A 27,397-nucleotide genomic window follows, 5' to 3' on the forward strand; every position below is an offset into this window, starting at 1 on the left:
GTCTTCTTCTGTCCATAGCACGTTGCCTTTACAATAACATCCACCCATAGGTGAGGTGGACTCCACCGTGGAGCCTCACCCGCAGGCATCCTTTGACCCTGCAGATTTGTTCCCATCTCTTATGCATCTTCTAATAGGTTAGCACTCAAATAAATTTTGCTCTTTATTAATCCAACCATAACGGCTCTGATAGTGTTGCGACCTGTGGCCTCCTCGGCCTTGTCGGGCTGCATGATTTCTTAATTTCACACCAGCCTGTTATAAGCTTCCATATTACAACTTCCCATGCTTCTGGATCTCCCTTTAATGGTTCTGATAGACTACTCTGCTCTTCCGGATCTTATATGCTTTGATACCAATTGTTAAATTTAAAAGACAAATTGCAAACCACAAAATAGAGAAAGAGACACATGATTTATCCTGATTTGCGACAAATGTGACTACATTCAGACTGAAGAGCAGAGCATATATTTATTGAGTCATTGCAGCTTACAAGTTACATACATAGGGCTTTGCCCTTATATTTATACAATAGTCTTCAACAGAAAACGAAGAATCAAACAAGAAATAAACACTCAGGGAAGATGAAATAAAAAGGTGGACTTCACATCCAACAGCAGCAACAAAGAAGCTCAGAGAAGAGCATGAAGATCTATATCACAGCTATCAGGAATTCAACAAGAGATAGATCTATCTTGGACTTAAAGTGGTTGGAATAGAGTGTGACGTAAGGGAAGACTTGATGGTAATGGAAGTGTGAGCATAGGATGGTACAGGCATTGCAGGTGGAAGAATAGGCTCTGCAACTTCAAAGCTCAGTAACCTCAGCACTTGTCTCATTTTGGGGCGACTAGCAACATCAGGATGAGAACACCACAACCCCACGACAATCAATCGTTCCATTTCTTCCATTTCAAACTCGCCATGTAATCTCACATCTGCAGTCTCCAATATCTTTCCTCGACCATACAGATCCAATGCCCAAGCTACAAGCCGCATGTCAAAATCTACAAAGCTTGCATCTATTACTCTCTTGCCAGAGGCTATTTCCAAAGCTACAGCTCCAAAGCTGTATACGTCAGATCGAGGACTAGTTTTTCCGGATGCAACACATTCAGGGGCCAGATATCCCAGTGTCCCTGCAGCTCGGGTTGTCTGATCTAAACGCTCATGCGTAAGCATGCGTACCAGGCCAAAATCCCCAATTTTCGCACTGAAATTGCTGTCCAGCAAAACATTACTCGATTTCACATCTCTGTGCACAACACATTCATCCCATTCTTCATGAAGATACACCAGCGCACTCGCCACTTCAGTAGCTATTTTATACCTGATACTTCACTGCAGCACATAACATTCTTCTTCTTCTCCTCTTCTGGGGATAATATGTCTGTCCAGACTTCCATTAGACATGCATTCATACACCAAAATCAACTGGTCTTGCTCGTGGCACCATCCCAAGAGTTGAACAAGATTCCGATGTCTCAAACGACTAATTATGCTCACTTCTGAAATGAACTCCTTAATCCCTTGCTTTGAACCTTCTGAGATGCGTTTTACAGCCACAATCTCATTTGTTTGGACAAGATTGCATTTGTACACTGCCACAAATCCTCCATGCCCAATATTATTAGCTTCGTTGAAATTGCTAGTTCCGGCTAGTAGATCATCCATCTTAAGTCGTCGTGGAATGTGGTGTAGAAGCTTTTCAAGATCTATACTTGCTAGCTTTTCACCAACAATGGATGCACCTCTCTTCCTTCTTCTGTGAAAGCAAAGGTAGAAATACAGGCCACCTGCGATTGAAGCCACAATACCAGATTCAACACCCAGAAATAGTTTTTTTCTTGAAGAAGAAGCAGATGGTGACGGTGAGAGTGCAGAGGAAGGAGATTGAGCTAACGTTGGCTTTTCAGAAACAGGAATCAAGAGTGTAGAATTAGAAACAATTAAATTTGATGACATACCATTTGCAGACCTTATATCCCCCAGATTTGCACCAAATTTTTCACCGATGGATTGCAGAGTGTCTCCTTTCTGTACAACATATGTTATCTGCAAATTGATCCCTTTACTAATTTGGGCTTTGGATGGAAACTGACACCTGATTGGAAAGGCACCCGGAGTACCAATAGTTAAATTTACTGGCACCAAAATAGGATTTGCAATTTCTACAGCCTGGTATGTGGTCAAATACTCAAAATTCTCTGTTGAAATCTTATAAAAGGTATCGGTGGGCTGTATAACGAAAGTTATGTTGGCCTGAGAATAATTTCGCGCGCATGTACATGTAATGGGAATAAGTAAACTTTGCCCTTCAGCAAAAGAAGAGGTATCCTCAGGAAAACCATTGGCTGTTACCATACTTGACGGGGTAACAAGAAACAAATTAGCGACGGTCTGCAAATTTATGTAATTAGGACGCTGGGCTTTATAAAAGACATATGTATTACATGGTGCTGGGCCATCAGAGCAGCTGTAGCCTGTAATATTGGATGTTCCATCTTGTCCTTGAACTGTAGCAGTAATACAGAGGAGGGTGACAGATAGAAATACCAGTTTTCAAGTGATTTGAAGCATGATGGGTGAGGATTGAAAACGCAGTAAAATCATCGAAGCTGATGAATTGGGTACATATGCACTTGCCTTCAAATGCAAATTGAGGAAATGGATTAAGAGGTAGACTGCAATTTTTTTTTGTTTTTCTATCTGGTGACAAGCTTTCGTGAGCAGATTGAACTTCACAATTTGAATGAGTGGTCTGTCAAAAGTAGGATATGATTTTGAAAAAAAAAACAAATTTAAGAAATGAGGATTAATTATTATTTTTATTTCTGCTCAGAAGCCACCGTTAGCAGATCTAACAGTCAATTTGAGTGACTGTTGAGAGCGACTGGAGTAATGTTCAAAGCAGGGATTCCCGAGAATTTTTTAGTCACTCTTGTAAAGTCAAGAAAGTGGTGTCCCCATTTAAAGGACTTCCTCGTAGACCATATTCAAGAATTTCAGTGCAATAAGACCACCTGAAGAGCTCTGCTAAGACAACACATGATGAGCCCGTCATTTTAACAATTAGCTTACCTATTTGAGTGAAAAAACAACGTTGTAGTCATAATATATGTGACAAGTTGTATTTGAGTGTAAAAAAACGTTGTAGTCATAATCATCCTCTTTTTCGTGTGTCATGGAAATTAATACGTAGTAGGGTTTCTGTCTTTTCAGATTTGCCGTGACCTTCAGTTATTGTAGGTTTTAATATTTTCATGGAGATGGACTCTTTATCAAACATTACTCATAAACTTAGACTCATATATAGTTTTTCGAGAGTAATCTTTTCAACACGTCTATTTTTATCAAATTATAAGCTATATGTGTGAGAGTTAGGATTGTTGGAAATAGACATTTTCAAAAAGATTATTTTTGGTGTTCTATATGTACATACATTCACATACACATATATAAATTAGTAGTAGTCACAATATAATATGAAAAATATTTCCTGATTTCTAATTTTGTTAAGATTAATATTAAATTATTCATTTAATTTTTAGTTCCTGCCTTATAGAATGTAGTTTTCGCCCAATTTATCCTATTACTATTTTTTTGGAAACATACCAAAACATTAATGAATGTTAAATTTTTAGTCTCAAAATAGATATTTTTATATTTGAATGTTATTTTTAATTGGCTATAGCAAATTTTCTTAGTGGTTTTAAAGAATTTAAAAAGAAAAATCAATTAATATTATTGTTTAAGTAAGATGATTTAAATGAAAGAGGTCATTCCCCAAAATTTAGCATTAAAAATCTGAATATTATTGTTTGCCATCTATTAAAAGTAAGGTCATTTAAATGAAAGAGACATGCATTTAATTTTTATTCTTAGTGCAACCATCAAATTGTCAGGCATTAATATGTTGTTATCCATGAGCAAAAGATCAAGGATTTAATTTGTTCTATGTTTGCACTATATCGATTCAAGGGCAGAGAATTGTATTTTTTCAATTGCATGAGAGTTTAGAGTTTATATTGTGCTTTCCATTTGTTTTTTAAGTTTTGTAGGTAATCATATTGTCAATAATATATTTTTGTTCTTTTCCCAAGATAGGAGTTGTTACTACATTCTAAGATTTTTGCAATCATACCAGGTTTGAGGAGTGAACTCCAAATTTTGTGCACGGATTATTGTGTAGCTTTCATGGCAAAAAGGGTTTTTGTTTTTTTGGGTAGCTTAGATTTTTGTTTTATATTTTTTAGGTACCTTTTGGGATGAATGCTTTGTGTAATGTCGTTTGAGCTTTTTCTGTGCTCTCTATGTCTTCTTTGTTTGGAATTTTGCAGTATAGTTTTCACCTTCAGTAACTGTAAAGGCATAAGGATTTTGCATTACAGTCTTAGAAAAAAGTAAAGGAAAGTTAGTTGATAATTTAAGTTGCTCTATCTTCTATAGGGCTTGTAGAGTTTCAAAAATCTGCAATTATTTTACAACTTGGGGTAAATGCTACATAGTTAGAAGTTTCAGGTGCATGTGTTAACCATCGTAATTAAATGCATAAAAATACCTACTTAAGAAGTTTTTTTTTGTTGAGGATGTTGTAGCATTTGTTGTTGAATGCTAAATAACCCATTCTTGACATCAGTGTTTCCAACTATTCAGAACCCCTTATTTGAGAGCCACTTCGTTACAACATTTTCTTTCTTTTGTGTTGTTAGATTACCCACTTTCTTCTGTACCATTTTGCCTACCTTTGCTTACCACAGCTTGTTTTTATTTAACACCAGCCGACAGTGGCAGAGGTGTAAATGCTCTTTCTGACTACTAACTTGGGGGAGCCCTCTTTTAACTTTGGCAGTATGGGGCACTCCCTCGACCTCCTTTATCTGCCCAAACAACTATCAGTTAGTGGTATTGGTATTGGGTTGGAGTCGGAGAGGTATAATACAATAATACATCAAGCGAGGGCATTTAAATGCTTACAATGTCTGGACTTGGTAAGTTTCTCCCTGTTGAGTCAAATTAAGCCACAGGGTCAACTCCCACCGGTGCCCTTTCGTCAATTCATTTAAGTTTCACACTTTGACAGATACAACACTGCTCCTTGAAGAATATAGTATAGGAGTTTCAACAGTCTTATATTTTGGTTTGGGGTATGCATTCCATGAGGTAACCCCTATTTTGGGTATTTAATTAAATAGTTCGCATGCATCATCCAAAGATATTCATGCCCAATTTTTGAAAACAATCTATTACTGCCTAGGAAGAGTTGAGGGCTATATCTAGAAATCTACCAAAGATAGGCAAGAGGGTGATTGAACTAGAGAAGACAATTTAATTTCTTGTGGGCAAGATACTTAGAACAGAAGAATATTACAGAACTCTTTAAATTTATTTTTGAGGACTCCATCAAAAGGCACACAAATACACATACAATAAGATATTTTAACCTGTTGTACTTATCCTATCAATCAATTATTTTGAACTTAGATATCAATTATTTTGAGCTTATATTTGAATTCATTTTCAGTACACTTCCACTTTGGATGTGCCATCGACTGCCATCCACAAAAATAGCTTCCACCTACCCCACCATATGCATGGACTAATGAAGTGATGATTTAATTAAATATGACTCTAATTCATTATCTGTAATACACTCCTTTTACATAAATAACCTCAAGTTTTATATGTAGAATGTAATTAAATTTGGCAATGTTCAGGTTTTGATTGAGCCACTATCCAACAAAACACTAGCACTACTCTTATGGAATAGAAGTGGATCGACATTTTCTATAACTACAAAGTCGAGAGACATTGAACTTTCCACCAATACCCTTGTTCAAGCTACACACCTCTGGCTATAAGTCCTCCTTTATCCCTACACTAAATTTTCCTTTACAATAACAAAATCAATTACTAATGGATTATTTAATGAAATAGTTGCGAACATATATTGATTGAATAAATTTATAGCATAATTTCCAAATGGACTAAATAGTTTTCATGATACTCTTCCATAATTCTTATTTTGCTTATGGAGTTGGCTATAAAAAACTATCTTCTATATGCATAATACTAGGTCTTCCATTATCTTATATTCATCACTTAATGCTTTTACTTCTATTATTCATCTTATAAATGTATCTTTTACAAATTTTGCAATGGCGTATTCTTTCCAACCCTCACTTATACATACCACAGTGCTTGCATGTGCTTAATGAGATAAAAAATCTTCTACATTATTATTAGACCACAAAGATTACATTAGGAAATGGCCTGTTCTTTTTGTATTTCATATAGATCTAACAAATCATTCTCTCTCTTTTCTTTTAATGTAGTTCTGCCGCCCTCTACTATTGTTGTGTGTTGAAAGAATGTTGTTTTTGAGTTGGAACAAAAATTATGCAAGATGGAAAGATTATGAATGTTTAAACAAGGATCACTCAACCCAAATTCATTCTTTTCGCACATTTACTTTTGGCTATTTTGTAACAATGTTCATTTTATTTTATTAAATTTGATTCAGTCAGTGTAGATGCTAGAAAATGGTTCGCATCTACAATTTCATCACTTCTTCATATTAATTTGTCCCATTTTCTCATTCTACTAACTTTGATCTTTTGGCCAAATTGATTATACTTTATCATTGGTATCCTTCTTCACATCAATTTCATACCATTTCATATCAACTCGAAATCACCCCAAATCAACTCAGAATCTCTCGAAATCAGTCCTAATCATCACAAGGCATATCAAACATCCCAAATCAATCATCATTTATTCGGTCCTAGGTATTTTTGTGGCTTTCAGTGCCTTGGAAACTTATCAACCGATCAATCTTATCAATCTGATTTTAGTACTATCACAGCTCTCAGTGCTAAGTCAAACTATCATTCATGTCTTCCAATCTTTGACATTGTTGAGGCTTTCAATTTTAGATCATGGCATCATCAACCATTTTAATAATATTGATAATGTCCGTCAATGTTATTATGATCAACCTTATCAATCAACCTCAATCCTGTAGCATTTACAATGTTGGTTAATTGTTACATATCAATCAATTCATGTCATGTGTCCTTGGTATGTTATCAACTTCAATCAATCGATCTAACCATGGCTTTGGTCTACTTTTCATCATCTTATTCGATATCCATCATCATCACATTTTCATCAAAGGATACAGTCGCATTCATTTAATCAATTTGGCCAATCATTTACTAATTTTCTCTATAGGATTAAATAACCCATAATTTAATCCTATTATTCTTTCTAATTATTCTTCCTAATTATTAACCTTCTCAATTAATTAATTTTATTAATTAATTGATTCATTATTTGCAAACCATGAAAATTTACAATTTCCTAAGCTCCATTTTCCATCATTAATTCCATTTTCTACTAATTCTTATTTTGTGGAATAAAAGGATTTTTAATTCAAATATTCCATAAAATATTGCATCATAGTGACAATTGGATATGACACCTCATGGATTCTCCTTTGACACTTGGATAAGATATGTCATAATCAAATATTCTTATTCCTTACGCATGTCCTTATTTGGCTTATTTGTCATAGATTCTTGGCTTTAAGTGGGCTTGAGGTGTCTTATGACGCATCATAGATTCTCTTCCACCTTTAGCCAAGTTTGACTTCCATGCGTCATAGAATCTTACAATTGGCATATTTTGTCATATGCATCATGGATTCTTAAAGGAACCTCTTGCCACGTCACATATCTATGGGTGAAAAATCCAATGCTCTCACCTTGAGTGTTGATTATAAAATGGACACTCTTTCTCTCATTTCTCTTCTTAATTCTTTAAGTCCTTGGGGTCTTAATTCTCGAGTCTTGAAAGTCCTAATTCTTGAGTCTTTGAGTCCCTGGATTCTTTGCATTTTGCATTCTTTCTCTCTCACTAAAATCACACTTCTAGTATTCTCATGGCATTATCCATATCATAGACTTTTGCTTCAATTTTGTGTGCACTATAGGCAACTTTGGAGCTACAATCATTTGGAGAAGAAAGAAGGACATGGGAGCTACAAATGAAAGAGGGGGTTTATATTTCTTTCTTTATTAGTTTGGCTTTCATGGTAGACTAGTCAGTGCTAACGTATGATTATTGAGTTTTGTGATTTTCTCATAGTATGTTATGCATTTAACCCTTTTTCTAGTTACTACAGTTAGTCTCTCACTCTCTACTGGAGTATGAATGTAATATATATTTTAATAAATGAAAATCAAATTGAAGAAATTCTATCAGTAGTAAATTTAGATTTAGATGTCATACCTACTTTGCACATTTTGCATTGATGGTAGATCTCAATGCAATTTTATGATAAAGATTTTGATGGAAACAAATAAGCATAGACATATCCTAAACATCTCTAACTGTGATCTAAACATTTATAGCAACTGTCATACAGGGATAAATCTTAATGTCATTCTGATCCAACTTTTCCTATTTGTTGCATACAATATGAAACTTTATAAGATTATTTCTTTGTATACTACAACGAAAAAGAGAATTTGTTTTACAGTTAAAATAAATTGAAATAAATATGAACAAAAATCAATTGCTGATTATGCAAACCCCCTCATATGGATAAAATGATTGTAACGGTTGACATTAAATTTGTAGTTGCCACTTTTTTTATTCAACTACTGTTAACCATTTTTACCTCCTGCCAAAAATTTGAATTCAAATACTTGAGCCCACCCAACGGTCTTTAACCATCTGTTATATTATTTTAACACCATGGAGATACAAAAAATAAATGAGTTAAAAACCTTATTGTATCCCATATATTCCCTAAGTTTATTTTCATTGGCCCACAACTTTCCTCGTCATCAGATCTTTTGTGATCTACGGTGGGCACTTTCCCACATTCTCAAAATGCACTACCTTTAAGTAATGCATGCAAGTGCCTAAAGGCCATGTGGTAGGTGGGTCAATCTTCTTTTGTGGGCCACAGAGGGGAGAGCTATCGGGTGAGCTAGCAGTTTGATTGGCAGGCACCTTCCTTCATTCTGTGTTTTGTCAGACTTCCTGACAATGTGGGCAAGCGCCCTAGTGACACATGCCCTAACAACGTCACAGAGGATGTTCATGTAGGTTCAAAGAGCATGGGTTTTCTACACTGTTAGATCTCCTAGATCAAGGGCTGGTGCTTGCCCACAATATGAAAGTGCATGAGTTTTAAGCAATGCAGGCAAGCCCCTCGCTACTGCGTGTCCTTGTGGGGTCAGGTTATTATGAAGCTACAGGGTGATACCAGATGGGGCTAGGACATGCTAAGGTGTATGCTGGGAGGTTCGTGGGCCCATAAATTTTAAGGGACATGTATAGTATGAGGAGGATCTTTCACGATCGTTGATCTTACGAAGATCAGTGATTAGCGCTTTCTCGTAATATGAAGATGCGAGGAAATTAAACAATGCGGGGAAGTGCCTGAAGGACATGTGTCCTTATGGGCCTGGCTAAGGCATTAACAGTTAAGGCTGATGGTTATGTAACATTGCGGTTAAGTTGGGAAGGTGGCTTAGTTAATTGAGAAGATGTGGTCAACTGCATGGAGACTTTATGGGGTGGCAAAAAAATAAAAGACCATTGGCCCATGTGGCCCATTTTGGTTGTAAGACTCAGTTGACCTGCTGACTTTGTTGACCGATGAGCCAAAAATGAAGGAAATCAATATTTCTTGCATGATTGGATCCTTATGATCAATTCCAACCACTCTTGAATGAATGTTGAACCAAATAAACAACAGGAGAACACTCCACCACCCCAGTTTATCCATCTACTTGGTCATAATGGTTTAATCACGTCATTTCTATCAGGGCCTTATTTCAACAAAATTTCAGATTTCATTGTATCTGAATCTGTGCCTAGATTAGATTTTCTCCAAATCTTTATCAAGACTTAATGGCAGAAGTTGTGGAGTAACTTCAGTTAGAGAACATCTCAGTTATGCCTAAGCTATAAAGGCATTTTTTGTAGATTTTGTCCTCTCTAGTTGACTCTTCTCTATTTTCTCTGATATTGCTCTGCAATCTCACTGTAAATCCCCTTTGCCTCTGAATTGTATGACATTCTTATCTCCTTCAGCTATTGATGTGAAGTGCAAGAACTATTTGCCTTTCATTAGTGTATTGTAGATATCTGCAATCCTACATGATTGTATCTCTTTTGGCCTATGAATGGTATATAAGTGAATCCTCCATTGTTAGATTAAGGAAAGTCTGGATGTGTATATCTTTTGGTGTCATGATGGTTCAATAGTGCATGTATGGGCAAAGATTGGTTTGAACAATCTATTTTTGGTGCATCACCCCCCTTAGGTTAGAATAGGTAGATTTGCTTCTATGCATTCCTTCTCCCTTTTCCTCTCCAAGAGTAGTTAGGTGCACCTTGATAGTAAAGGAAGTCAGCCTTCTCTGAAGAATCAACCTCACAGTTCAAGTCCCATAGCTTGGAGGTTGTTTCTATGTTTCACAAGGTTGTCCTTAGGCAAAAACTTTGGACAAGGGTGCAAACTTTTGTGACAACAGTTTTTGGCACACCTGGTGGGACCATATTCAAAAAATTTCAAGTCTATTGGTGTCAAAAGGAAGATTTTAAGATTAATACCGAGGAGATAGTATTGGCTTCGGTGTTCAAGCCTTCAAGGGATTCATTCTTCAAGTACTTGGCAACTCTGAGCTTCAAATACATCTAGTTCCATACCAAAGTTGCAGTAATTCATGCCCAAAGCTGAAACAAGGGCATCTTCTAGAGGTAAATTTTAGTACCAAGAGCTTTCATTCTTAAACCTTAGAAGAAGGAGGACTAGAGTATCTTTATCACCAATTAGGAGTGTAATAGTAACAAATACACCTGCAAGATCCATCTCTACTCCTCTTGCTATTAGATCTCAGCCTAGATTGCCATCAATACATATCAATAGATTTCTTGTCTATATGGCGTAGCCTAGAGCTCATACTTTTGCCACCTTTAATAGTGGAAGTCCTCTTTTATTGGCCCAAAGACATGACATACCAATAGCTACACTCAAAAGTATACCAAAATTTACTGGTGAAACTTCCATCTCTCCCTTAGAACACATTCAATAAGTTGCAAACATCTACAATATCCATGATATTACAGAAGATGATGTTACAGATAGGCTTCTAGCCTCATCCTTGAAAGGAAAAGCACTACAATGGTATAGAAGGTTTGGCTCATGGTTCTATAGCAGATTGGGATGGATTAGGAGTAGGACTATGCAAACACTTTGAGGACAAAAGTGACCATTCGCCACTTTTAGAATAGTTGACTACTATAAAAAGAGCCCCCATGAATGTATGACTGATTTCAACTATAGATTTCAAAAGACATGGGATAGAATACCTACTTTAGTAAAGCCTACCCCTGGTAATGCCTTCTTGCATTACCTCAGAGCTTTTAACAGTGACATTGCCACTACAATTCAAACTATGGGAGGAGATACCTTTCCCAGTGCTTATGATATAGCAATAAAGTCAGAAAACATCCTAATACAAGGAGGTAAGCTAACTCCAAGGCCTCCTATGCCTTTCTTCCCTGATGTTCCAAATCACCAACTAGAAATGGCTCCTCTTCTCACAACTTCCACATCATAATCCCTTGCTCTAGTCCCTTAAGCTTCCACATCTTCAAATGGAATAGATGAAATCAAGGAGATGATGCAATCTATGATGCTAAACATAGATAAAAGATTGCAGGGCCAAGAGAAGAAGCTAGAGGATAGCTTCTATGTGATGCAGAAAGTGAGCAATAAGGTGGTGACTTTAAAGAGACAACAAGCTCAAGGTAGTAAGGCTCATCAATTGCAATATCAAACTCTGAACAGTGGTAGGCCTCCAAATCATAATCATGGGAACAATTCTTTTGATCAGAATAGGCAGAATAACCATGCTTCAACCTCAAATTTAAACCAAAGTAGGGCCATAGTTCCTCAAAACAACATGGCCCAAGATTAGGATTTTTGTCCCTCATGTAACTACTCCTATGCCCATTGCATGTGTTAGAAGGTTGAATCTTATTTGGCTTTGACCATCCAAGAGCCTGCAGCAGGACAATCATACAAGGAGGACCAATTTAAAGATGCCTTGTATGTTCAAGGACAAGGTGATTGCTCCTTTATGAATCATCAGATGGAGGAACATTGTAATGTAAACCAAGATTCCATTGCTCACAACACTAGGAGAAAAAGAAGAGCTATTGAAGATGATACCCCTCCTCCTCCCAATCATGCCTCAACTTCAAATGCAATACCTCATGAACAAGTAGTAAATGATCAATCAAATACCTTTCAGCAGCAAAGGCAAAATAATGGTAGAAAGGATGTAAGTGATCCTCAGGTTGTTTCCATGTTTCACAACGTTGTCCTTGGGTAAAAACTTTGGACAAGGATGCAAACTTTTGTGACAAAAACTACCAAAACTTGTACCATACATCAGATTAACTAGACATAATTGGACTTTTCTTGCAATACAATGAACTTAAGAAACTTCTATATTAAAAAATGTTAAAACAAACCAAGAGGCATGGACTCTAGCTCCAATAGAGCCCTTGTTAAATTTCATTTTAGACATTGTTAATTATTTTAAAATAGATGGTGTAACTTAAGATATTTTATGATTTTTTTAAATTTGTGAAGATTAGTGTTAAATTATTAGTTTAATTTTTAATTTATGCATTGTTAAATATTTTTACATAGATGGCATAACTTAAAGCTATTTTATTGTTTTTAAATTTTTGTTAAGGTTAGTGTTATAAGTATGGTTGCATTTAGAATTAGCGTAAAAATTATGTACCTAGGGTAAATGGAAGAGTTATGGTTATATTTAGTGTTAGGGTTTAAAATTAGAATTATGATTAGTTTCACATGGAACCTTAGAATGTAACCTAGTGTCAATGGCTGGGACATAGTAATAGTTAATTTGAATAGTTTAATCTTATGAGTAGCATAATGTGAATGACAAAAAAATAGAGTTAGGGTTAGGCATATGATTAGCGTGAGGGGTGAGTGTTAGGTAGAGATTACTTTAGCGATGAATCTTCACCATTTGGCAATCTCATCTCATGGGTCGATCTTCATTTGGCGAATAGCGCATGCAATGTAGGTCAATAGTGTTGCCGAATATTTATCAGATTTGGGTCCAACACCTGTGGTAGTTGCCCATTAGTTATAACATGATTGGTCAAAAATATCAGTTCAATCACCAATGTAATATACATTTTAGATACATTTATTTTAAACATTTTTCCATCCTTTGCATGTTGTTTCTTGTTGGCCCACGTTCTTTCACCATTACTACAACCAAATAATTTTCCCTTGGGTTGGGCATCGCCTACCATTTTTTCGATGTGTGTCGACCACCAGCTTCGTTTAGCCAACTATTTCCTATTGTGGGCTTGCATAGCAAGGTGCATTTTGCCTACATTTGACATTCCCACTTATTAATCCTGCATAATTTTCCAACCTAGATTGGACTATAAGATATTATTATTCTACACAAGTTGTTCTTTTCTGGTTTGGAGACTGGCATTTCTTATTGCTGTCAAAGTTTCAGAGTGTTGAGTGCATTGCCTATAGACCCATGGACTGTGGTTTTTGTAAAGGATATATGCAGGATCATGGTGTACCAAACTATGGCCTTAAGTGGCAGTGAAAAATCAACAAATCAGGGTTATGTCAACTTGACACATAATTTTAAAGTGGTTATGGACTTTATATCAAAAAGTTGTAAGAAAATAATCTTCAGAAAATTGAATGTAGTTTCTAAACTACTAGGCCTTATTAGGAGAAAAAAATAATTGATTGGTCAAAAGTTTGGATTTTAATGCAATACTACAAAAATTTCAGGGTGAAAATAAAAAGTAGGTGTATGTCTAACCACCTTAATCAAAATCAAATGATAATATATTTTTAATATAATTATAGATATAAAAAGTAAACTCATGCCCGGATGTGACGCATATTTTTTGATATTTTTATTCCAAATAAATAATTAAGTATGAATTTTCTACCAAAACTTTTTCAAAAAAAAAAACTCCTATGTCTGACCACCTTAACTAATAGAAAATTTTATGAAATTTAATTTTTTATTTATTTTTCTTATACTAGGCAAAGCATAGAATGTGACACAACTTTTAGATTAAAAAAATGTTATACCATTTGAAAGTTATAGCTATTTTTCAATTATTATGTTAATCAACACTTTACAATAATCTTCATCAAAAATTAACTAATAAATACTTATCGAACTCAAAATTTGATAGCAATTGCCAATAGTGGCATGTTGTGATGGTTAAGTTGTTGAGTTGTTATCTTTGCCATCAAGGTTCAAATCTAACGAGGATGAGGTCCCTTGTTTGTGGCCTCACTGGTTCATAGCTACAGGTAAAAGCGTTTACCCCACTTTAAAAAAAGAAAAAGAAAAAAAAAAAGAATTTGACAGCAATTATATCGATGAAATCTCGAGAGTGATATTAAAAAACCTTTTTCGTTTCATTCAATTTTGATAAAAATAACATTGTCAGATGGCTACCTGAAGTCTGAGTGTCACTAAAACCCTCCCAAAATACATTTTTTGGGTTGATCGGGTAGGCTTGGTAAATACCAGGCCTAATCGGATATCCAATTTTCGATATGGCCGGGTAAGTTCCCACCCGTTTTTGGAGGGAAATTTCAAAAGGGAAGTTTTTTTAAATTTTAAATTTGGAGAGAGACAAATTTAAAGGGAAATAAACTTAAGAGAATAACTTTAGACAATTTTAGAAGAAAATATATTTTGTGAATGTGTGAACATTAATATTATAATTATTATTATATTATAGTAATATATATGATTATTATTATTAAATATAAAATAGTTATAAATATAATATAGTGATATATATGATATATATTATTATTATTAAATATATATAGTAGTATTATATGAAAAAAATTCTATCTAATAATATATATTGTTATTATTATTATTAAATCTATAATCTAGTAACATATATGATTATTATTGTTATATAATCTAATAATATATTATTATTATATTAAAATATATAATATAATATAATTATTAAATATAATATTGTCCCTTCGACCCATACGAAGGATTCTAATATGTCCCTAGGGGTCCTAGGACCCCTAGGGACATATGTCATCATGTAATGGGTTAATCTATGACCCCCTTCGACCCATACAAAGGATTCTAATATGGGTCGAAGGGGGTCATAGGGTGACCTATGACCCCCTTCGACCCATATAAAGGATTCTAATATGTCCTTAGGTGTCCTAGGACCCATAGGGACATATGTCATCATTTAATGGGTTGAAGTGGGTCATAGGTCAACCTATGACCCCTTCGACCCATACGAAGGATTCTAATATGCCCCTAAGACCCCTAGGGACATATGTCATCATATAATGGGTCAAAGGGGGTCATTGGTCACCCCATGACCCCCTTTGACCCATATGAATGATTCTAACATATCCCTAAGGACATATGTCATCATGTAATGGGTCGAAGGGGGTCATAGGTCACCCCATGACCACCTTTGACCCATATGAAGGATTCTAACATGTCCCTAAGGGTCCTAGGACCCCTAGGGACATATGTAGTCATTTAATGAGTCGAAGTGGGTTATATGTCAACCTATGACCCCCTTCGACCCATACAAATGATTCTAACATATTTCATCATGTAATGGGTCAAAGTGGGTCATAGGTCAGACTATGATGCCCTTTGACCCATAGGAAGGATTCTAATATGTCCCTAGGGGTCCTAGGACCCCTAGGTACATATGTCATCCCCTTCAACCCATATGAAGCATTCTAATATGTCCCTAGGGGTCCTAAGACCCCTAGGGACATATGGCATCATGTAATGGGTCGAAGGGGGTCATAGGTCACCCTATGACCCCCTTCGACTCATAAGAAGCATTATAATATGTCCCTAGGGGTCCTAGGACCCCTACGGACATATGTCATCATGTAATAGGTCGAAGGGGGTCATAGGTCAACCTATGACCCCCTTCGACCCATAGGAAGCATTCTAATATGTCCTTAGGGGTCCTAGGACCCCTAGGGACATATGTCATCATGTAATGGGTCAAAGGCACCTATGACCCCCTTTGACCCATAGGAAGGATTCTAATATGTCCCTAGGGGTCTTAGGACCCCTAGGGACATATATCGTCATGTAATAGGTCGAAGTGACTTATGACCCCCTTTGACCCGTACAAAGCATTCTAATATGTCCCTAGGGGTCCTAGGATCCATAGGGACATATGTCATCATGTAATGGGTCAATGGGGTTCATAAGTCAACCTATGACCCCCTTCGACCCATAAGAAGCATTTTAATATGTCCCTAGGGTTCCTCCTAGGAAAATATATCGTCATTTAATGGGTCGAAGGGGGATAGGTCACCCTATAACCCCCTTCGACCCATAGGAAGCATTCTAATATGTCCCTAGCCATCCTAGTACCCCTAGGGACATATGTCATCATTTAATGGGTTGAAGTGGGTCATAAGTCATCCTATGACCCCCTTCGACCCATAGGAAGGATTCTAATATGTCCCTAGGGGTCCTAGGACCCCTAAAGACATATGTCATCATGTAATGGGTTGAAGGGGGTCATAGGTCAACCTAAGACCCCCTTTGACCCATAGGAAGGATTCTAATATGTCCCTAGGGGTCCTAGGACCCCTAGGGACATATGTCCTCATATAATGGATCGAAAGGGGTCATAGGTCACCCTATGATCCCCTTCGACCCATAAGAAGCATTCTAATATGTCCCTAGGGGTTCTAGGAACCCTAGGGACATATGTCATCATGTAATGGGTCGAAGGGGGTCATAGGTCACCCTCGTCGACCCATACAAAGCATTCTAATATGTCCCTAGGGGTCTTAGGACCCCTAGGGACATATGCCATCATGTAATGAGTTGAAGGGGTTCATAGATCAACCTATGACCCCCTTCGACCCATACAAAGCATTCTAATATGTCACTAGGGGTCTTAGGACCCCTAGGGACATATGTTGTCATGTAATGGGGTGAAGAGGTCATAGGTCACCCTATGACCCCCTTCGACCCATAGGAAGCATTCTAATATGTCCCTAATGGTCCTAGGACCCCTAGGGACATATGTCATCATGTAATAGTTCGAAGGGGGTCATAGGTCACCCTATGAGCTCCTTCGACCCATATGAAGCATTCTAATATGTCTGGACCCCTAGGGACATATGGCATCATGTAATGAGTCAAAGGGGGTCATAGGGTGTTTGACCCATATGAAGCATTCTAATATGTCCCTAGGGGTCCTAGGACCCCTGAGGACATATGATGTCATGTAATGGGTTGAAGGGGGTCATAGGTCACCCAATGACCCCCTTCGACCCATATGAAAGATTCTAACATGTCCCTAGGGGTCCCAAGACCCCTAGGGACATATGTCATCATTTAATGGGTTGAAGTAGGTCATAAGTCAACCTATGACCCCCTTCGACCCATATGAAGGATTCTAATATGTTCTTAGGGGTCCTAGGACCCCTAGGGACATATGTAGTCATGTAATGGGTCGAAGTGGTTCATAGGTCAACCTATGACCATCTTTGACCCATAGGAAGGATTCTAATATGTCATCATGTAATGGGTCGAATGGGGTCATAGGTCAACCTATGATCCCCTTCGACCCATAGGAAGGATTCTAATATGTCCCTAGGGGTCCTAGGACCCATAGGGAAATATGTCATCATTTAATGGGTTGAAGTGGGTCATAGGTCAACCTATGACCGCCTTCGACCCATAGGAAGGATTATAATATGTCCCTAGGTGTCCTAGGACCCCTAGAGACATATGTCGTCATGTAATGGGTTAAAGGGGGTCATAGGTCAACCTATGACCCCCTTCAACCCATAGGAAGTATTCTAATATGTCCCTAGGGGTCCTAGGACCCCTAGGGACATATGTCATCATGTAATGGGTCGAAGAGGGTCATAGGTCAACATATGACCTCCTTCAACCCATAGGAAGCATTCTAATATGTCCCTAGGGGTCCTAGGAACCCTAAGAAAATATGTCATCATTTAATGGGTCGAAGTGGGTCATAGGTCAACCTATGACCCCCTTCGACCCATAGGAAGGATTCTAATATGTCCCTAGGGGTCCTAGGACCGCTAGGGACATATGTCATCATATAATTGGTTGAAGGGGGTCATAGGTCAACCTATGACCCCCTTCGACACATAAGAAGGATTCTAATATGTCCCTAGGGGTACTAGGACCCCTTGGGACATATGTCGTCATGTAATGGGTCGAAGGGGGTCATAGGTCAACCTATGATCCTCTTCGACCCATACAAAGCATTCTAATATGTCCCTAGGGGTCCTAGGATCCCTAGGGACATATGTTGTCATTTATGTAAGGAAACTTAGGTGCAGAAATAGCGTCCTACACTAATCTCATAAGGAAAGTATGATGCAAATCCTATTAAAATCTTCTACACTTACAGATTCAATATCATGTAAACAACAATATTGCAGCCAACCATGCATACAGAAAATAGACAGAGAAAGGAACACATAACACAAGGATTTGCCGGTGGGGAAAAACCTTTCGGTAAAACAACCCCACCCCTTTAGAACCTGCACAATGTATTATCTTCAACATGAGGTTACAATACACTTGCAATGCAAGTTCAACATCAACAACATAAGACTCTAGTAGCTACTCGCAGTACCAACAATACACCTTTTTCGCATCGCATCTCTTTGCAACCCTAAAAACACTTATAACAGTACTCAAATATCTTAGTAACCACATGTCTTCACTTGTCATTGAATCTTCCTAACATAGCTCTTACGTGTTATAGGAATCCGTCATAACCGTTTTAGTCATGATCTCCTTACACATAATTCAAGATGTCGACACATCAACATTATTTGCAAGAAATACATTTTACAAAACAAATAATAAGAATAGGAATTATACAAGGTTGAGACACCTTATTCCTAACAATTTAATGGGTTGAAGTGGGTCATAGGTCAACCTATGACCCCCTTTGACCCATAAGGAGGATTCTAATATGTCCTTAGGGGTCCTAGGACCCTTTGGGACATATGTCGTCATGTAATGGGTCGAAGGGGGTCATAGGTCAACCTATGACCCCCTTCGACCCATAAGAAGCATTCTAATATGTCCCTAGGGGTCCTAGGACCCCTAGGAAAATATGTCATCATTTAATGGGTTGAAGGGGGTCATAGGTCACCCTATGACCCCCTTCGACCTATAGGAAGCATTCTAATATGTATCTAGGGGTCCTAGGACCCTAGGGACATATGCCATCATTTAATGGGTCGAAGTGGGTCATAGGTCAACCTATGACCCCCTTCGACCCATAGGAAAGATTTTAATATGTCCCTAGGGGTCCTAGGACCCCTAGGGACATATGTTGTCATGTAATGGGTCGAATGGGATCATAGGTCACCCTATGACCCCCTTCGACCCATAAGAAGAATTTTAATATGTCCCTAGGGGTCCTAGGATCCCTAGGGACATATGTCATCATGTAATGGGTCGAAGGGGGTCATAGGTCACCCTATGACCCCCTTCGACCCATACGAAGGATTCTAATATGTCCATAGGGGTCTTAGGACCCCTAAGGACATATGTTGTCATGTAATGGGTTGAAGGGGGTCATAGGTTGACCTATGACCCCCTTTGACCCATGGGAATGATTCTAATATGTCCCTAGGGGTCCTAGGACCTCTAGGGACATATGTTGTCATGTAATGGGTCGAAAGGGGTCATAGGTCACCCTCTGACCCACTTCGACTCATAAGAAGCATTCTAATATATGTCGTCATGTAATGGGTTGAAGGGGGTCATAGGTCACCTCATGACCTCCTTCGACATATATATATATATTATATTTATAGATTATAATACTAATAACATAATATATTATGATATATTAATAACATAGGTCATAATAATAATAATATATTATAGATAAAGAAATGTTGGAGGATTGTGGTGCTAGTGGGCTTCCAAAATAATCAAGAGACTTGCTAGATCAACTTTTATGTCGTAGAGTTGATGGTTGTTTCTTTTATAGAAATGCTTTCTTAAATGAGAAGTGTTCAGAATGGGGTGGCTTATCCAAGTTTGACACATGTTTCCATGAGGCATGGGAACAAGATATTAGAAAGACAATAGTGAAATAAAAGGTATATGAAACGGTGAAATACACATTGAAGAGTGGGGGTGAGAGCTCTAGATGTGAATTGGTTGGTAAAGATATCAGTGTGGCTAGTTTTATTTCAAATTTCAAGGCAAATATTTTTTACAAGTATGCAAGACATTGTCACAAGTCTCAGTGGATGGATCAACAATTTAGAATGTGTAAGGAGACTTTTCCCATTGGCACTATTATATCAGTTGTTGATTTTGTTGAGAACTACACATTGCAACCTCAAAATGAGACACAATCTCAGTATTACAACTTCATTCATATTGCTATTTTTGTTCACATAACATATAGACATGCCCCTGATAGTGCGGAAGATAATTGAAAGATTATTAGAGAGTATCACTTTTATATGAGTGATGATAGATCTCACTCTCATGATTTTGTGCAACATTGTTTCAAGAATTATTTTGATTTCTTACATGAGCATGCAATTGCTATGGATAGACATATCATTTGGTTAGATAATTGTACAGGTCAATTCAAGAATGCTCGCATGTTTTATTGATTGTGTAGGGTGCACGTAGAGAGAGGGGTGCCTCATATTTGGAGTTTTTTTGAGTCTGACCATGGAAAAGGAGAACATGATGGAGCAGGGGCATGTGTGAAGAGAGCTCTAGTTAAGGAGCAACTAAAGATTTCAATAGTAGAGCTTCTTGATGCTCATAGCAACTAATACATTTGGTACCAAATTACAACGGTAGTGTCGTTGCAATTTTTCCGTCACAACCTTGTTGTTGTCGCAATTGCGACGATAGACCATCACAATTGCGATGACGACAAGGTTGTGACAGAAAAATTACAACGACACTTCTATTGCAATTTGGTTCCAAATGTATTAGTTATATATATATATATATTGTTGATTGGTGTAGTTTAGCATTATCAAAGGGGGGGACTCTTGATTCAGTGGTACGCAGGTTCTTTTGGTTGGTTGAGGAAGGGTCCATAACAGATAGATCAGATTGTGCCACATTGAGAGACTCATCAAAAATGCATTCATTCTGAAGCTCTAATTCTAGTACATGGACCATTTGGACATGACAGCTAGCTTGCTTTTGTCCTAGTTGTTTTTAGTGTGATTGGGATCACTGTGAGTCAAGTGAGTGGGTGGACACATGGGCTTCACATTATCTTACTCCATTGTCTATCATACCCTCTATCAGAAATGATGACATGGAAAGTTCACTTGAGCATAACCATCTATCATATCTACTTCAGCCAGGACATGTCTTTGCATTAGTTGCACCACAGGGGAATGATGAGAAATATGATTATTGGTTAGCACGTTGTGTAAGAGGTAAACAAAAACTTGCACAACCGATCACAGATGATGTTGGATTCACATATCCTACTAGTTCAGTGGTTGTCACTGGAACATGGTTGTGGACATATATGCTTAGAAGGAATGGAATTCCTACATTCGAAGACTATTAGAAGCACAAAATAATTCTCATATATTCGCATCTTATTATAGAAACAAATTTAAAGTTTTTGAAGCATCAAGGAAGACCAAAAGTAAATTAACTTTTTACTATTGCTAATGCTGATCATGAAGCCCTGTTGGAGACCCTAAAATAGAGAGAGGACCCTACTGGAACACTTGACTAGGTATATTTACTTCTTATGTTATTTTCTTCATAATGATTCAATGAACTGATGATTATCTTGTTTAATACAATAAGTTACTAATTTTTTTATGATATTGGAATGTAGGTACATCATGAAGAGTTGGGGGGGGGGGGGGGGGGGGGGGTGGTGTTGGGGAGAATTCCTAAGATTTATGATGTATTATGATGTAAAATGTGAACTTTTTTGTATATGGTTTTTGTAATAATGAAAAAAGACAGGTTAAATTAGTTGCACATTCTCATTTGTATTTTGGTAGGTTCTTCGTAAGGAATTATAAGAGGAAGATATTGAACAAGTTTTTGCAAATCATATTTGCATGTGATACAAGGCTATAAGGACAATTTTAAGAGCATTTATAACTATATGAAAGATAATTGCTTGTGGATATCTTATTACAAGTTTGGCTTTTTTCTTATTTGACATATAGCTAACATTATGATTATTAAAATTATTTTTATCAAACTAATCAAATAAGGAAAATCTAGAAAGTACGTATGAACAATTAGAATACTTGATTTCTTAAAAAATAATTTGGGGAAGTTGTCAATAAGTTTGAATACTCATTGCAATGAGGTATTGAAAAAAAAAAGTGATTTTATAATGCTAATATTGTGTAAGCCTTTTACTACAAGTCTTATCAATGCATTTCATTATTTTTTATGGTGTGAGGTTTCCATTGTATATTTTACTTATTATTTTATTCTAATAATGTGATCTTGTATATTGTCAAAGTCAAACCCTTGTATATTGTCAACATTTGGGACTGGAGCAACATGTTACATTTGATCCTCTCCATAATCATCTTCATATTCAAGTCCATCATGGTTCATAGTGTTTCTCCTTTTTGTTGGTTCATCATGGTTACCATACATTATTACAACCATGCCAACTCTTCCTCCATTGGTTACCATGCTTAGAATCATTAGGAAAATTGCATATACTCTGAATTTTTAGTAGCAAGGTTCTCACAAAAAAACTTTTACAATACTATAAAAATAATCTTTTAAGCTTTGGTTAGCTACCATCTCCAAATGAGCTATTCATTAATATGGTGATTTAACATCACCAAAACATGTTGAGCTCTTAGGTCCACCCCTTGAAACAAGAGTAAAATTGACAAGAATCCCTTTGCATTCAGTCTCAAGCCTCCCCAAATGAACTAGTCATTAGCAAGGTGGTTCAACATCACCCATTAGTGTTGAACCCTTAGGCCCACCCTTCCAACTAAGAGGAAAACTGGTTCTTAGTCCAATAACATTAATGAAATACAGGGTTGTTGATCATCCACATACCTACTACATCTAATAAAAAGAATTTTCAAGAATGCATGACATGTTTCCAAATGCATATCCATAAAAATGCACAAAAATGAAATTCTATAATATTAAAGGATGCTAGTCCCTTTGCATACACCCTTTAGCATCTCTAGAAGAGCAAGTGATTTCTGTGTGGATTCAATATCACCCAAACATGTTGAGCCCTTAGGCACACCCATTTGAATTAGTAGGAAAATTGATTGGTTATCCAACAATTCTCATGCTAAGAAAGCTTGTTAATCAATCACATACCAACCACATCTCATCAAAAATAAATAAATTAAGTAACACATAAATTAGGTATGCACAATCACTAACCATTCTATGTACTTTTTTATCACTTCAATACATGGAACACTAGTACAAAGCACCTAATCATTTTTCTTTTCTTGATTTAATAAGGTCTAGGGATAGATGTAATGATCTCCCTGTGACCATCCACATTTGTAATGGACACAAGACCCCATCGTGTAACTATAAGCCTTGGCCATCAATTGGTCCAATAAAGTGGATTTTTGGTAAATTCCATGTTTTCTAGGTAATTCTAGATATTTAGAACATTATTATGGTCCCTAGGAGTTTGTAGAGTCCATTTGCAAACAAATTTGCAATAAAATTTGTCTTAGCGCAAAAATTGCAAATTGTTGCTTAGCAATTTTTGCAATTTTTTTGACAACTTTTCAAAATCTAACTCCTAACGACTAGAATTGTTTGAATCATTAGTGCCATTAACTCTGAGTGGGTAGGTTAACCCTAGTGACATCCTTGTTTTTTCCATGGAGACCATTCATCATCCACAGCCACCCCGTATCAAGGAGTCTCCAAGGTGCTCTAAGTGCATTTTGAGGTCGATCTTTTGAGGGTCATAACTCGAAGCTCGTGAGGGCTATTGATGAACTATGGAATACTACAGGATGGTGATGTTGAGGCCTAAAATAACCAATCTCATTTTCAAGAGATCACATTCTGTTTGGATTCGGCACAGTGATCTCGCTTGATGCCCAAACTCGCAGTGTACCTTAGTTCATAGGTGCGCCACAGCGTAACTTTGAAACCGTTGATCTTCACATTGAATCGTTAGTGCCATTAGCTCTAGGTGGGCAGATGAACCCTAGTCACACCCTTTTTTAGGCCACAAAGACCATCCATCATCCGCGGCCACCCCGTACTAATGAGTCTCTAAGGTGCTCTAAGTGCATTTTGAGTTCGATCTTTCGAGGGTCATAACTTGGAGCTTGTGAGGTCTACCGATGAACTATTGAATGCTACAAGATGGTGATATTAAGACCTAAAATAACCTATCTCATTTTTGAGAGATCAAATTCTATTTGGATTCGGCACAGTGATCTCGCTCAATGCCAAAACTTGCAGCGTGCCTCAGTTCATAGTTGCACCACAACATAACTTTGAATCCACTGATCTTGGCACCAAATCATCATCGCCATTAGCTCCAAGTGGGTGGGTGAACCCTAGTCACACCCTTGTTCAGGCCACGGAGACCATCCATCCTCCGCGGCCACCCCGTACTGAGGAGTCTCCAAGGTGCTCTAAGTGCATTTTGAGGTCGATCTTCCGAGGGTCATAACTCAAAGCTTGTGAGGGCTATCAATGAACTCTTGAATGCTACAGGATGGTGATACTAAGACCTAAAATAACCTATCTCATTTTTGAGAGATCACATTCCATTTGGATTCAGCATAGCGATCTCACTCGATGCCAAAACTCATAGTATGCCTTTGTTCATAGGTGCACCACAGCGTAACTTTGAAACCACTGATCTTAGCATTGAATCATTAGTTCCATTAGATCCAGGTGGGTAGGTGAACCCTAGTGACACCCTTGTTCCATCCACAAAGACCATCCATCATCCGCGGCCACCCCGTACCGAGGAGTCTCCAAGGTGCTCTAAGTGCATTTCGAGGTTGATCTTCTGAGGGTCATAACTCAAAGCTCATGAGGGCTATCAATGAATTGTAAAATGGTACAAGATGATGATGATTATGCCTAAAATAACCTATCTCATTTTTGAGAGATCACATTCTGTTTGGATTTAGCACAGTGATCTTGCTCGATGCCAAAACTCATAGGGTGCCTCAGTTCATAGGCACACCATAGCATAACTTTGAAACCGTTGTTCTTGGCATTGAATCATCAGCACCATTAGCTCCAGGTGGGCGAGTGAACCCTAGTTATTCCCTTGTTCCATCCATGGAGACCATCCATTGTTCGCAGCCACCCCGTACCGAGGAGTCTCCAAGGTGCTCTAAGTGCATTTCGAGGTCGATCTTTCGAGGGTCATAACTCGGAGCTCGTGAGGGCTATCGATGAACTGTCAAATGCTACATGAGAGTGATGCTGAGACCTAAAATAACCTATCTCATTTTTGAGAGATCACATTTTGTTTGGATTCAGCCCAGCTTTTTGCTCGATGCCAAAACTCGCAGTATGCCTCAGTTCATAGGTGCACCACAATGTAACTTTGAAACTGCTGCTCTTGGCATCGAATCATTAGTGCCATTAGCTCTGAGTGGGCGGGTGAACCCTAGTGACACCCTTGTTCTGGCCATAGAGACCACCCATCATCCGCGGCCACCCCGTATCGAGGAGTCTCCAAGGTGCTCTAAGTGCGTTTCAAGGTAGATCTTCCGAGGGTCATAACTCGGAGCTTGTGAGGGCTATCGATGAAATGTAGAATGCTATAGGATGGTGATGCTAAGGCCTAAAATAACCTATCTCATTTTCAAGAGATCACATTCCATTTGGATTCGGCATAGCGATCTCGCTCGATGCCAAAACTTGTAGTGTGCCTCAGTTCATAGGTGCACCATAGCGTAACTTTGAAACCACTGATCTTGGCATCAAATCATCAGCGCCATTAGCTCTGGGTGGGCAGGTGAACCCTAGTCACACCCTTGATCCAACCATGGAGACCATCCATTGTTCGCGGCCACCCCGTACCGAGGAGTCTCCAAGGTGCTCTAAGTGCGTTTCGAGGTCAATCTTTCGAGGGTCATAACTCAAAGCTCGTGAGGGCTATCAATGAACTATTGAATGCTACAAGACGGTGATGCTAATACCTAAAATATCCTATCTCATTTTTGAGAGATCACATTCTATTTGGATTTGGCACAGCAATCTCGTTCGATGCCAAAACTCACAATGTGCCTTAGTTCATAGGTGCACCACAACGTAACTTTAAAATCGTTGATCTTGGCATCGAATCATCAGCGCCATTAGCTCTGGGTGGGCGGGTGAACCTTAGTGACACCCTTTTTCTAGCCACGGAAATCATCCATCATCCACAACCACCCCATACTAAGGAGTATCCAAGGTGCTCTAAGTGCATTTCAAAGTCAATATTTTGAGGGTCATAACTCGGAGCTCATGAGGGCTATCAATGAACTGTTGAATGCTACAGGATAGTGATGTTGAGTTCTAAAATAACTCGAAGCTCATGAGGCCTATCGATGAACTGTCCAATCAAGTCTCTTAAGTTGAGATAGTTTGAAGTTATGTTGAAATTGAAAAGTTGTAGTATGAGGATAGTAACAAAGTGAAGTGCTAGTTATCAAAGATTATGAATCTATGAATGACTTGGTGGTTGGGAATAGAATCCATGGTTGAGGAGTGGAGTCCTTAACTGTGTTGAGATTAGATTTGAAGCCAAGAGTTAGTTTCAAGGTTGAAGGTGGAGTTTAAAATCAGATTTGGGGTTATTTGAACCTTGTGTAGGAGGTTAACAAGTGTGTTTATGTCATGATAGCACTTCAAATCATACATTGCATCCAAATTTGATAATAAAGGTTATTAAAATTTTATTAAAAAATTATTGCATTTGAATCAAATATAAAAAACATAATCAAAATTAATGATATTCCATAAACATGAACAATACACATGATCCACGATAAATTGAACAATACTAGATACTAAATTAATATGTATATCATTGTGCACATAAATGACAAAAATATATATCAAAATACATGTATCCATAGACAAAATTTTACACAAATATATATCAAAGATCATGTATCCATAGACAAAGTACTTAAATATATATCAAAATACATAGATCCATATACAAAATGTAGTTGATCATGCCATCAAAATGTGTATAATATCAATGTTTTTGTATACAATGTGGCATATGCCATCTCAAAATG

At 37.5% G+C, this 27,397-nt stretch overlaps 1 pseudogene; it reads right to left on the bottom strand.

Moving 5' to 3' along the window:
- Positions 1–651: 651 nt before the first annotated feature.
- On the bottom strand, positions 652–2,562 carry LOC149578222 (L-type lectin-domain containing receptor kinase IX.1-like; annotated as a pseudogene).
- Positions 2,563–27,397: the final 24,835 nt, after the last annotated feature.

Source organism: Cupressus sempervirens, chromosome 1 (assembly GCF_028749045.1).
Source record: "Cupressus sempervirens isolate cs-2001-9-10 chromosome 1, ASM2874904v1, whole genome shotgun sequence".
Lineage (NCBI taxonomy): Eukaryota > Viridiplantae > Streptophyta > Pinopsida > Cupressales > Cupressaceae > Cupressus > Cupressus sempervirens.